This window comes from Anas platyrhynchos, chromosome 3 (assembly GCF_047663525.1).
Source record: "Anas platyrhynchos isolate ZD024472 breed Pekin duck chromosome 3, IASCAAS_PekinDuck_T2T, whole genome shotgun sequence".
NCBI lineage: Eukaryota > Metazoa > Chordata > Aves > Anseriformes > Anatidae > Anas > Anas platyrhynchos.
The window spans coordinates 109,088,955-109,106,085 of NC_092589.1; the positions used below are offsets into that span (position 1 = coordinate 109,088,955).

At 40.1% G+C, this 17,131-nt stretch overlaps 1 protein-coding gene across 6 annotated transcripts in view; it reads left to right on the forward strand.

The window, feature by feature from the left end:
• Window positions 1–8,149: 8,149 nt before the first annotated feature.
• VSNL1 (visinin like 1) overlaps window positions 8,150–17,131 on the forward strand; it is an 88,270-nt gene continuing 79,288 nt past the window's right edge. Inside the window, exon 1 of one of the 6 annotated variants that reach the window (XM_027455263.3) lies at window positions 8,150–8,307. The gene's annotated coding sequence lies outside the window, so the exon portion shown is untranslated. Of the gene's footprint in view, window positions 8,308–8,512; window positions 8,664–8,793; window positions 8,961–17,131 lie in introns of those variants that run through there. The other 5 variants (XM_027455265.3, XM_027455266.3, XM_027455264.3 and 2 more) reach the window with 5 other exon arrangements.

Sequence of the window (17,131 nt, forward strand, 5' to 3'; positions counted from 1 at the left end):
AAGAAATATGAAGAGGGGATCTATCTTACTGCTTCATCCTACTGTATAAGCACAGGGTGTAATGAATCTTTGTCTAATGATAAATGCCAAAGTACAGTGCAATACAGGGAACAGGTCTGAATAGGTTTGCCATTTTCATAGACCTGCACAGTTCCAGTTTAGTTATTAGAAAATTATTTAAACTCATAGTTTTTAAACTGGGAATGTATCCGCTCTTTTGGCTTACAACACTCTTCAGAGCAAACCACTTTGCCTGTAAAATGCTTTCAAAAATTTTTATCTAAGTCAATGGAGAGGTGTATTACAGAGACATTTTTAGCAACTTGTCTAAAACTTCTGATCCAGAGAGACAAATTCCTGATCAAAACCTCAGGACTGTTGGGTCATATAACATTACATGGAGCTAAATAAAATTGAAATTTCCTTAGACCTTGTTAAATCTGATGAAAAAGTATTATAAGTAATGGTTAGTTAAAATATCTAGTCTAATGGCTCTATTAGTTTTTGGGTTTATTAAACCTCATCCAAGTCAGTACTGCTATCATTTCTTTGGTGTTATATTTCAGTACACCATCCAGTTAGCAGCAGCCTGCAGGGCTACAATAATGAGCTAGAGGCATGGTTGCTTTTTTTTGTTTGTTTTGTTTTGTTTTTCACAGTGAGTTGGTTTTAAATTAATTTCAACTTAGTCCATGATTTTTGGTTCACCTCCCAAATTATAGAAACCGACAGCCACATTATTGAAAAAAATAGCAGCTGGGAATGACTTGAAGTATGCCATCCAGTAATTTAGATATCATATATACATATCGTGTATATATGGTTACAAGAATCATGATCAGTAAAGAATTTGAAAATCGGAGGAAGATGAATCGTACAGTGTACACTACTGTATAACATGAAATGCTTTATCAAATTGTTAAGAATTAAAAATCTGTGTTAACAATGAAATAAGATTCTGTTCACATAACAAACATTCATTATTGCTATATTAAACCCAATTTTGATAAGCACAAAAATGCATGTAATAATGAATAAACATTTTCTGTTAATCTCCAGATACATAGATACTCAGGCAACCACAGTGTAATAAACATATCCAGAAATGCTGATAATGCTTCTAACAACAATTTTGCAAACTTATCTGCTGCATTCATTTCAGGTGTTCCTGTTTCAAGTCTATACTGCTACAGTGTCATTTGTTTTTGACGGCCATATTACACTCTTCCCCCTTTTGCTTGGTTTACTTTTCTATCAGTACTAAGCAAATCACAGGAGTAAGTACAAATATTTAAATTCTCTTATATAATAAGCCACATTTGAATTTTAAAATATAATACATACACAGTAATTGTCCATTTTTATATATAGAATAATCCTCCTTTACACATATGTATATACATTCCTATATGTATGTGTGTGTCTATATATATACTATGCTATATATTATATATATTAATTTTTGGTACAAACCTCCTTTGAGAGCAAACAGTCAATACCAGGCTTGTGTAACTGGTTACTCAATGGAGCAGAGGACATGGCAGACTCCAGAAATGAGGTGGTAAACAGATGAGGGATCTCTGGGGATCTGGCAAATAGGAATAAAATGGATGGAAATGTAACTATATTGGCTATCTATGAAGCTTATAAAGGGAGTGGAAGTTATTCAGGAAGGTTCAGGGAGGCAGAAACACTTGATAGTATCATGTGATGCAGGGCTAAACCATCTGTGATGATTCTCACAGGTAAAAAGTTTTTGAGTTCTTAGGAGTCTTAGAAAGCAGGCTCCAAGAAAATCACCCTTCTTTGTTCCTCCCTCTTCATCCTCCCTCATCAAATATAATAATCCATCAGCACATGCTCAGGTGTTCCCTGAGGTCAGCAGCAAGTGTGTGTGGTGATGTGTTGTGTTACAGAACACTTGTTTACAAGCTTAAAAAGTGATTTACACATTTATCACAGAAAAGCAGAACAGTTAGCTCAGTAGTAGTCATTTTAAATTTCATGCATATCTTTATATTATGCATTTTAATAAACATTCACAAATTTGTATTTTAATAATTACTTTTGTTTTATATGCTGATATAGCACAGTTTGTCTTCAGTGTGGCACTACATTTTCCAGCTGAGCGTGCTGGATGTTATATTTTGGAAAGAGAGGCAACAGCATGATTTTGACAAATACAAATGTTGGCAATTAGAAAGGCAATTATTTAATGGGTTAACACATATAGAAAAAGATTACCTAGTATTATAGATGGAAAGATTTAATTGCAAATGAAATATTTTTTCATTGTGTTGGTTAACTTCTTCTGGCTCTGTCTATTGGTTTTGCACACATTATTTCCTGTAGCCTACCTTCTGGGATGCATCTCCACTCATAGCAGTACATCCTGCTTTTCCAATTTTTGTTCAAAACCAAATTATATCAAAATGTATTAGATCTGAAATAAATTGTACTATGAGAAGTTACTGTGTTTCACAATGCAGTTTAATTACAAAAAGACAACTTACTTTTATTTTTTAATTACAGAAAGTCCATGAAGTTCCAAGTACATTTTCTCCTTAAGCCAGTAAACAGTCCTGATGTTCTCTCCATCTACCCTCCCCTCAGTTTTAAGTAGAAAGTACATTCATGTTATGGGCTACAAGTGTATTAGTAATGCATAACTGTATGACAAACAGTAATAATAAAAATGATGACAAAAATGCAACTAAAGTGGTTCCATCCCCACTACCTTCCCCAAAAGGCTAGGTAGCAACTTGGTTTTTTTTGGTATGCATTGAAAAAAACAGATATTTCATTATTAAGAAATTTGCTAATCTCTCTAACTTTTCTGCCTTTTCCTTTGTTATTTACAGTAATTTCACAGCTGTGCTTCAGTTTTATTTCCTATATTTATTTTTATTTATTTATTTATTTACACATGCCACAATTATATTATTTTCGCTAAGGACAATCACTTATGAATTAAATAAACATGCAATACCGTCTTTGAACATCTCAAGACTGCATGACCATTTTGACTTCATAGGAATTGTTTTGTATATGTAAGACTTCTGCCTTGAGCTAAATGGCAGGGGAAAGCATGATGCTATGTTTAGGACATTTGTAGAAAATGAAATGCTTGTAAGTTTTGCCATTCCTTAGCTTCTAAACAACCATTTTTTACTTGAAGCTTACACTTCTCAGGTCCAGAATGTCAACTTTTTATTTCCACTTGAGCAAATGCTCACTTAAGAAGAGCAACAGGAACAGCTTCTGTAGGGAACACAGCTTACTGGTGTTAAGTCTGGGCTTGTGCCATTTAGCTTTAGACAGTTTACTAAGTGCCTAAATTTAAATGTATTTTTTCTTGATTTTCAGTTGCCAGGTTTCTGGTCTGAATCACTCTTTCAATGCTTCTTTTTATTTCCATTGACACCAGAGGCAATGAAAGAAAAGAGAAAATTAACTTAGCTATCAGATTTAGGTATCTAAAGTTAGGCATTGCATGCACTTCTGAGTTGTGAGTGTATTATGTAACACCAGAGATGATGTTACATAAATAGTATTTTCTTTGCATTTCATTTCATGAGCCTGAGAAAATGAAGACTAACAAATAATCTCATTAATAAAAACAATGAGTTTTAAATTATTTGGTTTGGTACATAAAAAAGTGATCTGAACACATAAAGTCTTTATATTTCATTTAAAAAAAAAAAAAGAAGTAATATTAGTAAAATATATCTTGATTTATCTATATTCTTAGGGGCATCACAAAAAAAATGAGTAAGACAGATGAATGTGAAAGAGGCACATAAAATGTAATTTTAATATAATTATATATAGCACATTAAAGAAGTAAGACAATCTACAGTCATTTTGAAACAGATAATCTCAGTCACACACATTGTTTTCTGTTGATTATCAAGGATCTCACCCTTTTCCAACTGCAGTGTGTTGCAGCAGCTCCATTTAATCATAAAGCCTTGAAGCAGCTCCCTTCTGCCAATCCTTGCAGCCGCATTGCTGCTTTCAGCTCCCTATGTAACAGACAAGTAAATTCCAGCATGCAGAAACTGCATGAAGGGGGCACAGAAGGGAAAAATATCTCCTTCAAATGGCCTGGCAGAACATGAAGTATATAGTTACAGATCTAGATATACGCTCAAATTATTTCTCGTTACATTTATTCTGCTGTTGATTCTTGTACAAAGCATGCGCATAGATGTCATTAATCATAGAATTGTAGAATGTACAGAATCATTAGCAAGTATATAATCATCAGCAAGTATTCTGCATAAAGGGAGAGAAAATACACCCACTGAAATGGTATTCTGCAATTAAAGTGGTGTCTGTAAATTGGGAAGTAATGAAAAAAAAAAGCAAAAAGAGAGAAAGAAAGACAGAAAGACAGAAAGAAAGACAGAAAGACAGAAAGAAAAAAAAAAAAAGGAAAGAAAAAAAATCTCATTACCAATAAGCCACCTGCTGATATAGTGACTCCTCTCAGAGACTACTGTGTCTTTTAATAGTGAAATCTCTACTCTGAAGCAAAGAAGGGAGAGAAAAAATGAGAGAATAATCCTCGGTTTCATTAGATTTTGAATTTCCCTCTGGAGATGCTTATCTCCCTTGGTCTATCTCTCTTCTCCCTAAGCAGAAGCTTAGGGCATCCTTTGGTTTCTTTCAAAGGCATAAGCAGAACGTTTAGGATTCAGTGTCCAAAGCTTAAAGGAAACCTGTGTAAGCCATCAGAGACTGTAAAAGGAACATATACCTAGACTTATGTGCTATTAATTTGCATGCTAAGAATTCTTATGCTTAGACTGTTCATTCTTATGCTAAAATAAACTCTGATACAAATTAAATAGAAAATTTTGGGTCAGATCCTGACTTTGTTTAAATTCCTGTGGCTCCATTATAAGCAATCTGTTATTTAGCTTCAAAAAACATTTAAAGTTTCTAACTGCCAACAATTAGCTCCATTTGCAATATCCAAAGAACCGAACAGCAAGAAAATGAAAAATCCTACAATTATCTATATGATAAACAAGCATGGAGAATCTATTTCTCCAGAGACTAAAATACAATATCATCATTTACATAGATTAAAAATGAATGTGAAGTGGCTGAAAATGCCAATGGTCTGAACTGGTAAAATTCCACACCCAGCTAACAAAAGCCTTCAGTAGTTGCATAAGGTATAAGACAGAACAATCTAAACTGTGGCATAATAGCACAATTGATGTTAATATAATGTTTTCCTTTTTAGTGATAACCCTGTGCATCATTTATTAGGCAACATTTATTAAACTTGTTGACTTATAGCAAAATGAAGCTTTTTCATGGGCATTTTTAGTCTGAGCAGTAACACAGAGAGTTTTCACTTTTACTTACTTTTCAAATAGGCTTTTGTACAGCATTGTTACTGTAATGCAATGCATAAAAAATAAGCCAAATTTTTCTAGAATGATTAATAGCTTAGTTTCTCTATTTATTTATTTTTTAATGAGCATCATGTTTTCAAATGCAGTTGAAGCTATGATATAGGTAACTTGTTTTTATACAGAATTATCGAAATGTAAACAAGGGAAGTCATACATGAAAACACACTATGGAATATCTTCTGCTTAAACCACATTTTTGTATTGTAGATGGGAACTCTGCCACTGGACTTAATGAAAAAAAAATGCCACAAGAAAAGTCCTATTTAAATATGCATTATCCCAAATGCTTTAAAATTCAACCTATACTTCTCTCTTCTTTTTTTTTTTTTTTTTTTTTTCAGCAAGCAAATGCTCAGCACCTTCTTGAAAAGCATGCCCCTCCAGGATATGTCATCTGCAAATGACAGTCACTTAGCAGACAACCCTAAGCTAGCTTTCAACTAGCTGATGGAGATCAGCTCAGCAGCTATGAAAGCATGAAACAGCAGCAAAAACACCCAAGACACCAAGGTATTACCCAGACTGGTTGCCAACACAGAGCTCTGCACTCACGTAGCTACATTGCTGCCTCTAGAAGAGTTACCATGATGAGGTGAAATCATGCAGTAACTGCAATATGGACACAATCAAAATAGGTCACACAACTACTACTGCACTGTGATGCTAAGAAACAAACTTATAAAAAAGCAGAATAAGAGACTGAAAATAGGAAGGAACAAATTGGTTAAAGCTTGTCAAGCAGATGCCACAGCACTCTATCTTTCATTATGCTAAAGATTATTATTAATGATCTGGCAGGCAGAGCAAGCAATGAGGTAGTAAATATGAAGATGACACAAAACAATTTAAATTAATCAAGACCAAATAAAACAGGAATTTCAGAGATACTCGGTGAAGTGAATCACCTCCCAACTGTGCTACTGGAAGCAATCTAAATTTTTTGCATTTTCAGGCTGCATTTTTTTTTTTTTTGCACATGCAGAAAATCAAAACATGAATTGAGGAACAGGAATGTTCTGGGAAATTAAAATACATATGTATATAAAATCTTAAAATTATCATCTTATTGCACAAAAAAGTAAATCTCGGTGTAAAATTAGAGATTTTTGCATATCACACAAGGATAACTTTTGAATTCAATTGTCTGTTAAGTGAAAATGCTCTATCTCCCCATGTATTTGTACAGTACCTAGCACATCAGTTTGTGTTATAATTTGATTTTTTAGGCGTTTCACCAGTACACTAAACATTTTTAACATCTATCATGTGTCTTGCATATTCATGATGGTGTATTTTTTTTCTGAAATAAATAGCAGAATAAAAATGGGCATGACTTGCTCTAGCTACTCTATTTTGTATTTGCCTTTAGTTTGTTCTCCTTTCATCTCCTTGCTGTATATGTCTGCTTTCCTTAGGGTTACTCTTAGGACATGCTAAATTTACTTAATTTATGCATGGTAAACAGTCAGTAACAGAACTCACCATGCATAAAAGTAAACGTTTATGTGCATCTTAGCCACAGAAGGGGTCTACCAATTAGCTGCATGCCATACACGGTCATCAGGTGCCCTGGTCTTTACTACTACAAGAGCAGCCACTGCCACTGCAGCAGCGACAAGAACAGGCAAAAGCAGTTGGGTTTTACATCGAAGGGCAATATCCTTTGGGTTTTATGTTGGAGGATGAGTTGCTTTTTATATTAAGGGTAAGATCAGTTGGGTTTTATATCAAAAGGCTGAATGTTAAGCCAGTTAAAACATCTAATGCTAACTTCAACTCTATTTTAAAGCGTTTGTTGGAAAGAGCTCTTGCTGAAAGTGTAGTTCATAGCGTGAGGTGCTGCCCCCACACACCTGGCAGTTACAGGGGGCTCCAACCCATGGATGGTGGTGTGGCCCATGCTACAATGCCACTGCCCTTCACACACAATGGATACGGACGATGCAGAGGGCTCGGGGAGAAGCCTGCATTTGGCCTCAGCTCACAGGGAATGCCAGGAAACAGCTGTGGCCATCGTGAATCATAGAATCATTAAGGTTGGAAAAGACCTCCAAGACCATCTGATCCAATCATCCCCCTACTACCAATTTTGCCAACTAAACCATGTCCCTAAGCACCACATCCAACCTCTCCTTGAACTCCCCCAGGGACGGTGACTCCACCACCTCCCTGAGCAACCCGTTCCAAAGCCTGACTGCTCTTTCTGAGCAGAAATGTCTCATTTCCAACTTGAACCTCCCCTGGTGCAATGTGAGGCCATTCCCTCTACTCCTATCAACAGCTACCTGTGAGAAGAGGTTGAGCCCCAGCTCCCCACACCTTCCTTTCAGGTAGGTGCAGAAAGCAATAAGGTCTCCCCTGCGCCTCCTCTCCCCCAGCCTAAACCCCAGTTCCCTCATAGGACACTTATACTCCAGGAGAACACAAATGAAGACCAGGGGCTCCCCGGACACCGCCCGGCCTCGCCTGAGAGAAGCCTCACACTGTGCCTGAAACACGCAGACCCCCCTAAGCCCAACCCCAGCCCCCCTCTGCCCACAGAGGCTTCCCGGTGCCTCCATCTCCCCACCCCCCCCCCCAACACGACGCCTCAGCCGCGGGCGCGCTCCTCACCCCCCCCTTCCCTTCCCCTCCCTCACGCCCTCGGCGGGCGGCGGCCGCGCGCATGCTCGCGGCGGGCGGGCGGCGCGTGCGCGGGACTGGCGGCGGGGGCGCGCGCGCGCGGCGCTCTGCAGTGCGGGGCGGGCGGCGGCGCGGGGGCGCGCACTGAGCTGCGGCGCTGAGCGGCGGGCGCGCAGCTTGAGCCGCCGTCCCTCCGGCCCCAGCGCCTTGCTTTTCCTTCATCCTCCTCCTCTTCCTCCTCACCGCACGCTCTGTAAGTGCCCCCTCCCGGGAGGGGAGGGGGGGAGCGGGAAGCGCGTTCGCGGCTCCGCGCTCGTCCCCGCCGGGAAAGTTGCTCCGCGGCGGCGCGCATTGGCGAGGCGGAGGGGAGCGGCGGGTGGGTGGCGGGGGAGCGCGCTCCGTGGCTCGTTCGCGCTTGCAAGCGGCTCGGGGACAGTGGAAGTGTAGGGGCGGGTTTTTTTGGGGGGTGAAAAAGAACGAAAAGGTCGCCGGGGTTTGGGGTTTCCAGTAGGAAACAAACCCAAAAACCCGCGCGGGGCGCGAGCAGCCCTCGCAAGGTCATCCCAAAGCGGCGGGCAGGCAGGAGCGCGCCCCATCCTTACGGTGCCCGTAAGAACCTTTCATTTTTTTTAATTTTTATTTTTTAATTTTTTTTTTTTTTTTGGCTGAATTCTTCTCTGGCAGGACGGGCGCGTCCCCGAGCGGGGGCTGCCCCGCTGCCGGCCGGGGCAGGAGGGGGAAGCTGGAGGTGGGAGGAGGCGGCGAGAGGCGCTGCGCGGCCCCGCTCCGCTCCGCTCCCCCCCGCAGGCGTGAGAAGGAGGCGGAGGGACGGGGAGACGCGAGGCGAGAGCGCTTCGCCTCCGGAGAGCAAAACAAAGGAGCGGCAGGAGCAGGTTGAGGCACAGCGTGAGCAGCACGGGAAGGGGAGGGAAGGGATGGGGGGAAGGAGGCGATTGCGGCGCTGCCCCCGCTGCTCGGGATGCGCGGGGGGCTTCTTGGTGTGTGTGTGTATGGGGGGGGGGGGCGCAACTTTGCGCGCCCCCGAGGAGCGGGGATGGGGACTTTTTTTTTTTTTTTAATTTCCCTGTAAAGCCGGGACGTGTGTGCTGTGCTGGGTGCGGTGCGGTGCCCCGCTGTCCCGGCTCCGGTGAGGGGGGAGCTGCTGGAAGCCCCCTCCCCTATATCCCTCCCTATCCCTCCCCCCTTCCATGCATGCCGCCACCTGCAGGGTGTCCCCCCTTCCTCATCCCCAACCCCATCAGCCTTTCCTTTATCGGGCTGTCCCCCCCTTCCCCTGTTTCCTCCCCCTCCCTTCTTTTGCTCTAGCCTGAGGTTCCCTCCTACACCCCCCCAATGTGGGGAGAAACCACAAGGATTTAATATTGTTGTTACTATTTGGGGGGGGGGACGACGGATGGACGAGATCTTATGTAACTGCAGACCCCCCCCCCCCCCCTTCCTCCCCACCCACCGAAGAGCCTGCTCGGGGGCTTTACAGAGCTGGGATGGGGCTCTCTGCTTTTTTTGGGTGAGAAAGAGGGAGCCCGAGCCTGGCCCCGCAGTGGTCGTGAAGCCCTGGGGGTGCCCGCAGCTGCGGCACCGCCCGGGGACCCGCACATCTCGGGGGGCGCCTACCTGCACCACCTGGCTTCACGGCCAGGGAAATTGGAGAGAAAGCACCCAAAGGCCAGGGGAATTGGAAAACCTGCCCTTTTCATCGCGACTGAAATGTGGTTACTTGCATGCCAGAGCCCCGGGCGGTTAGCGAAAGGGGCGAATGTAGGGATAAACACCGTGTTCTGGCGCTGAAGGTGTTAACAGAGCAGATGTGTTTAAGAGATACAGCTACTTTTCCCAACGATTCCGCTGGCAAAATATTTTTAGCAATATTTTATAGCGAGCGTTTCTGTCGATAGGCGTTTTCCTCCTTCGTATATCGGAAAGTTGAGCGCTTGGAGATCTCGCCGCCTCTTTCTGAAGAAGAGAGAGATGCACGTATCTGTTAACCGGGATTTGCTGAGGAGTGGAACCCTCACATTCAGAGCAAAATGAGTGTGTGAGGAAGCTCGGTCTTTGTAAAATGCATGTTCACTGCCTCTTTTCAGAGTACATGCTTACTAGTAGTTCATTTCTATGACACACTTTCAAATTCATTAGATCTCACTGCGACTCTTTTTCCTAACAAAATGCTTTTTTTTTTTTAAAAGAACACAGCTAATTTAACAACATCCATTTACTTTAAAAGTTTTCCAGTACAATGTTAAACACCACTATCCATTTCAGTTTTGCGGACTGCGATCAATTTTAATTAAAACTTTAATTACATTTTGCCTCTCCACTCAAACAAAGCATGCATAGTGGTCTGGGCTAATGCTGCTGTCAAGGAAAAATAAGGAAACACATTCTTAATCTTCATTGTGTATTATTCCTGCCTTTGAATTAAGGACTGAATCCTTATCCTGCTGGACTTGAAAGGAACTGAATCACAAACTTTTGTGGCACAGAGCCGCAGTACTCAGTCAGGTTTGTGGGCTGCTCCATCTTCTGGCCCCATACAAACACATGGTACATAAAATTACACCAGTGAATTTTCCCTGATTTTTAGAATTGCCTCACATTGTGGAACATTGAACTATTGACACCACATCAGCTGTGTTGTTGAGCAACACCTGTCTCAGACGGTCATGGCTTTATGTAACCACCCAACTGCAGGATGCCAGAGCCGTCCCCGATGCTTCCCATTGCATTTCACAGTTCCCCGTGAATATTCCCGGTAACACACTGGAAGAACCTGCATTGATACAACATTGTGGCACCAACATGAACTGAAATCTGGATAGAAGGGTAAAGCAAAGCTCCATTGTGGGCTGGGATAGGGTATGGCAGGGCAGAAGGATGCTGCTTCTGCTCGTGGACATCCCACTGGCCGTGTAGGGTGGTGATGGTGCAGCAAAGCTGGCTTTGGTGCTGCTCAGAGAAGCATCCTGCTGCCTGCAGCGCTCTGGGCTGTGCCGGGTCTCCTCACCAGCCCTCCAGCACCTCTCTGGTACCTGCCGAGCCATGTTCTCATGTCGCCTTTCCTTCTCCTCTCGTCGGTCTGTTGGGGTGCTATACCTTTCTGGACTTTTCTGTCTCCACTCTACATTCAGCTGCAAGCAGGATCTGAATCTCGGAACGTAGATTCCTCTCAGCAGGCACATGAATGTAGCGAACTTTGTTATGGAGCTTCCAAAATTGTTTACTTGTCAAGCTGTTCTGGTTTTGTTTTTCAGTTTTGGAATTCTAATTTTATCTGGCTGCACTGTGCATTCCTATGTTTTTGGATTTTTTTTTTATTTTTTTTAATTGCATCTGTGCCTCACACTCATTTTAGGGATTCAGTTCTGCAAATTCTGCAGATTCCCCTGGATTTCCAGAAGTTTGTGTCTCTGTGGCAAATAATGCTGGCTCATCCTCTGAGTATGAATTAAACAGCAATGTACACTAGTTGGAATTAGTCAGAGGGTTTAAAATATGATAGGTAAATTTGTTTTTAAAGTACTTAGAAATGCATTGCACTTAACCATGAGAAGCTGCGCTCCTGATCTGTGATGTAACATTTTCTGTGATGGTCTTCGTCCCTTCCTTTTTTAATGCATGCTGTTTTTTCCAGCGTGGCTTGGAGCTAAATGCCCTTTGTTTTTAACGGTTGTCTAAGGGAAGCTTGTTTCAGAGTGGTTTTGACTGCCTATGGATTCTGCCCTTTCTTTTAATTTTGTGTTACACTCATAAAGAAGAACAAATGTGGTCTTCCTGCATTATTTCTCTTGCCTAGTTTTGTCTCAGACTTCATCATAATGAGGCAGATCTGTCCCCATTTTCTTGTGGGTCCACATTACCCACATCTGCATGCCTCCTGCCATCTCATAAATCCTTTGCCTTTTTCGTTTTTCCTTTGGAGTATAATTTTGTGTCTTCTCTGACCTTTGTGTGCCTTCATTGCGTCTTAGGATCCCTTTTCCCTGCCAATTATGTTCTTCACTGCTTATTTCCCTTAATCCACGGGAAAGATCGTGACTTACTCCATCGCTTCTCTACGTGGCATCGCTAAGAGCACTGCCTGGTACAAGAGCACAGCACGAGCAGGGAAGGCTGTGAGCACGTGTAGTGCTGTAGGATGTCAGGATCCGGATGGGCTCCCAGCGCAGCAAGGCGCTTTCTCACCTCCAGCTCCCATCTTTATTCATCAGAAGCATTTTATCCTTTGAATTTTATACTGTTGCTTTGAGAGGAATAGCCTTAATCCTTTTCAAAGATAATGAAACAGATGGATAAAAAGGGTACTTGCTAGTGGAATTCGAAATCTCCAGGTAGGGCTTCAAATCCACGTTGCTTTTTAAGTTGTGACTTAAGTTGCTAAGGATACATACGTACTTCTTCAATTTGTGTTTTAAACTTCTGTGGACATTATCTACGGGGTCTCTTCTTTCAGGAGCTTCTCACATTTAAATATGAATATGACCCAGAGGACAATAATATGCATGTAGGAAATTAAGTCAGATTATTAGAGATGGTATCACAGCTGAAAGTTGTAAAAGCTAAGTAGTTTCAAGGAGACAGTTGAAGAAGAAGGAAGAGATGTCAAGCTGTTTTTGTTCATGATTATTCCCCCAAGGAGAGTAAAGAACAGAATATATTTTCTAAAATACCTCATAAAACCACAATTAATTGCAATAAACAATGTTTATTGAGAGTGAGTTGATAAAGGTATTTGTTGACCTGAAAATGACGTATTCTGAAACTCCAATACCGAGGACAAAGGAAGATGAGATGGATCTTACTGAAGATTTTCTGCCTGGAATGAACCCCATTTAAATCACATTTTCAATCCCAGACTGTAGAAATTTAACAGACCATATTACAGTTTCCACAGTTTTAGTGTTTTGAAAGAGAAAGAGGTTGCTATGTTCCTGATCTTGTCAACAGTCTGTGACTTCTGAAGTCACGAGAGTTGATAACTTGAGATAATCAAGTGGATGTTTTAAAATAATTAAAATATTTTCCCATGAGAAAAATAAAGAATTAAAAAAACAAACAAAAAACCCACCACTTTATAATCTCAGAGCACAGAGCCGTTTAGGAATATCTACACAATCAGTCCAAAATGAGGGGAAAAAAGAACCTACAAGCTGTAATGGTGATTTTTACAGCTTGTAGACTAAAATATATGAGATAATAAGCTTTTTAAGTTTTTAATTATTTTTTGTATTATTTTTTTTAAGTTTTAAATGAGAGTGACTTTTACTCACTTGACTTATAACTGATTTAATTTTAAATAGTTGATGGTTTCAGAACAAAATTGTTGTTTTTGTGCAACTCCACTGTGTAGTTTACGAAATACCAGAAAGAATTTATTATCTGCTTACAGACCTTCTCAAAGTTCATTGATGTAAACACCTACAAACTGAGGGAGATTTATGATGGTAACACTTCCAGGCTCCTTTTCCGGTCCTACCAAAGTATTTCCATAGGCTTAATAGTGGAATTTTGTTTAACTGCTGATGAATTGAATCAACCAGTATAATATCAATCTACAGGGTTACCTTGCTCGTTCAGACTTTGATGAAGAACATACTGTCAGCACTGTACAACTTAAAATGTATACTCAGGAAGAAAACAAGCTGTGATGGTAATTTAAAGAGCTTTTAGACTAATAAATATAAAACTCTAAACCATTTGATGAAAATTGCTTTAATTAATTTTTAACTGGTAGATAAATGTGAAGTTCAGAGAGATGAATGGCTTCAGATTCATGAGTGTTTAACTCTACCAGGAGTATTGAAAGTTTTAACCAACTGTCCACAACAGTCCATGAAACACATTCTTATTTTTTGGGGAAAAAAAAAAAAAGTCTTGATTGAAAGACCACAGATAATGGAAAATTATCACAGATCTCCCTAAGATTTTCTAGTATTTAATTATTCTTGGTGTTAAAAACGTACACCTTACATCTTGCTTCTGGACTTGGTTACCAGTTCTTGAGCCAATCAGTTCGGATAAGCACCTGAAGCAGTTGAAATACCAATCTTAAATAGGTCAGCTGTTGATCCAGGTGTATGTAAGCTATCCATGGCTTGATTTTAGTATCTAAAAATAATTCCACAAAGGCAGTATGTTACTGAAAATGTATGTGTTGATTTTTTTTTTGTGTGTGTGTTTTTTGTTGTTGAATTTTTTTTATATAAAAGATTAGTGTTCCACTTAGTAGAAAGCATTTTTATTCAAAAGTAGATATTAAATCATTCGCTATGAAATGGAATTAAATGGCAGTGAGGAGAGCTGAATAATGTCCTTTTGGCGGACTACATTTCAGAATATCTGTGTATTTAATTAGACTTTATTCAGAATGGAGTCATCTAAAATTAGAACATCTTGTTTATAAAAGCTGGTAGAATACAGCATATTTCTGCGTACTCTTATCAGCTATATTTAGAAATATAAAGTAACTGAAGACTCTTGAAGAATGAAATTGGGAATATTAGCAGTTTGAATTAAAAATGTTTTTGCTTTTTAAAAGAATTTGGCATATAGAGAATTCTTTTTTAAAATAATAAAAAAGACCAATTTTACAAGGCATTGGCACTGAAAATAAAATCTGCTTATGTAATGGATAACGCTGCAAAAAATCATTTGTGTCACTGCCGCTAATACCCAGCATATATCCAATTAATATCACCATAGCTGGTGTTCTTTCATTGCAGCAGAACATATACCGTACTTTTTCAAAGCGGTCATTTTTCATTTTATATGTACATTTTTTTTCAAACGGTACAAATGAGTACAGATATTCAGGAGTGATCTTGGAATACCTATATTGAAATGAAAAAAAGGCTTTCAATTTGGAAGTACGATAGCCTGAAAAGTAGTTTTTATTTGATAAGTAAAACATCAGATCATACTGCTGATTTCTGCAGACCTGGCTGATTTATACAAAAGTACTGTATCTTCAAATACATTTTAAGTAATTTTGACCTGCATTTTTCACCTCCTTTTTTTTTTTTTTTTTTTTTTTTTGGCATCTCTCTGAGTTAGATGTGTTAGTAGTCTTGGATCTGATCACATTGATCACATTGTAAGAGCAAAGGATGCTTGGCACTGTGCTCCAGCTGGCATGAGAACGTGAAGAAGGTTAGTGTATTTTTGGCTTTGAAATCCGAAGTTGACATGTTTTACGCTGTTAAAACTTGATATTATGCCTCCTTAAATGAGGAGGGTCAAAGAGTCGTAAACTGTTCTTCCTGAAAAAGTATATAAAATATGCCTGCCTTCTCCTGTCACAACATACAGACACAGCTGTATGATTGAAATGACAGAGAGTTTTAGAGAAGTAGCTTCCAATGCTCCATTTCCCTTCCTCAGGTATAGTAAGTAGATCACAAAATAGCCTTTATTATTCTTCATTAAGTAGTTTAATTTGCAAGATCTATCTCTTGCTATGGTACATGTTAGGTAAGTGCTTAACTATTTAGTTCAGTGTCAATTTTTTATTTATTTTACTTCTCACCTGGGGAAATTGGAGGATTGGAAAGGGTTATGATTCTTTGTATTTTTCGCAGGTGCCTACCACAAATAGGTGCAACACAGTTCAATAAGAAATATAAGTTCCTACATGGTTAAAAGGTGAACATAACTCATCTGGGCTTCCCTCTCTGTTATGTGAGAGTGTAATCCTGAAGTGTCAGCAGGAGCTCGCTGCCTCCTGTCTCATCTCATCCTTCAGCTTTTCCCTGATCCCTTTTTTCCTCTCTTGCTGGCCTTGCTTCCTCGCCTCTGTAATTCTGCTCCAACAGCCCCCTGCTTCCTGAGAGGCTCCCTGTGTTTGGGGACACCTGGCAGTGTGTGCTGCACCATGGTGTGGGTCTCCTCCACCTTTACGCATCTTAACTGAGTTTTTATTTTATTTTTATTTTTATTTTTTAACTGTGAGCTTTATAAAACAAGGATCTGGCCTTTGTGTACATTCTCAGAAGTGCAGCTGTGTGTATATTTACAAAGCTCTAACATTAAATATTTATATTAAAATTATAACAACATATAGGAGATGTATTAACTGCAACCCGTGCAGAAAGATAAGATGCATATTCAGGGGTTTCATGGAGTGATTCTGAACCAGTCCACGTCTGATAGCAGCATCTGAGTCCATCTCCTGCAAGGCTAATTGAGGCACATTTATTCTGCAGTCGCTAGATTGTGAATGAAATATGCTGACATACTCAAACCAGCCCTAAACCGAGCATTAGATGTACCTGCAGCAAGCTGGACACAGCAGTACAGCGCTTAGCATGGCTTATGTGCTTGGGTCTTCGTCCTGCCCTTGAATAGTTTTTGCAGCCTACACTGCCTTGTGCTTTGGCCTCAGTGCCAAAGCCAGCAGGTTCAAAGCTGCTCCAGCTGCAGGGGCTGCAATGCAGACATACCCTAGAACACTACCAATGCAGCTGGGGTTGCATCCAGATAGCTCTAGACTGGTATTTTCATAAAGAATTCTGTACGAAGGTATAGTACAGTGTGAGCAGATGTTCAATGCAGCTGCATTCCTCCTGTCTGCCTTGTCTGGTGAATCAATCGCCAATGCCATAACTCTCTATATTTTAGTGCAGGGTCCCATGTGTTGCTCCTGGTAAATTCCTGTGTAGTGGAATCAGAGCCTGTGTATTATTTTTTATCGTTTTGTTTTGTTTTCTGGCTTGTGTAATGACAGGGTAGGAAGATGTGATGTAGGAGACTGAAAATGTTGTAATAATTTAGCATAATACATTTTTTCATTTTATTTCTATGTCTTGTTATCAATGATCAGTATGTATGTTACCAGTTAATGCTGTATCATCTATGTTTGGTAATTGGCTTAACAAAATCCATTAATGCAAGTTCTTCAGTTGCACAGCAGTTTGTTTGCTTTAGACAAGACTGAGAAAGAGAACAGTTTGCTAGTTAATTGCTATTACATATGTGATGCATTGCTTTAGTACCTCCTTCAAATATTTTTCACTTAATGTAGGTTTTTTTTTCATGATATTCAACTATGATTGAGAAACAAC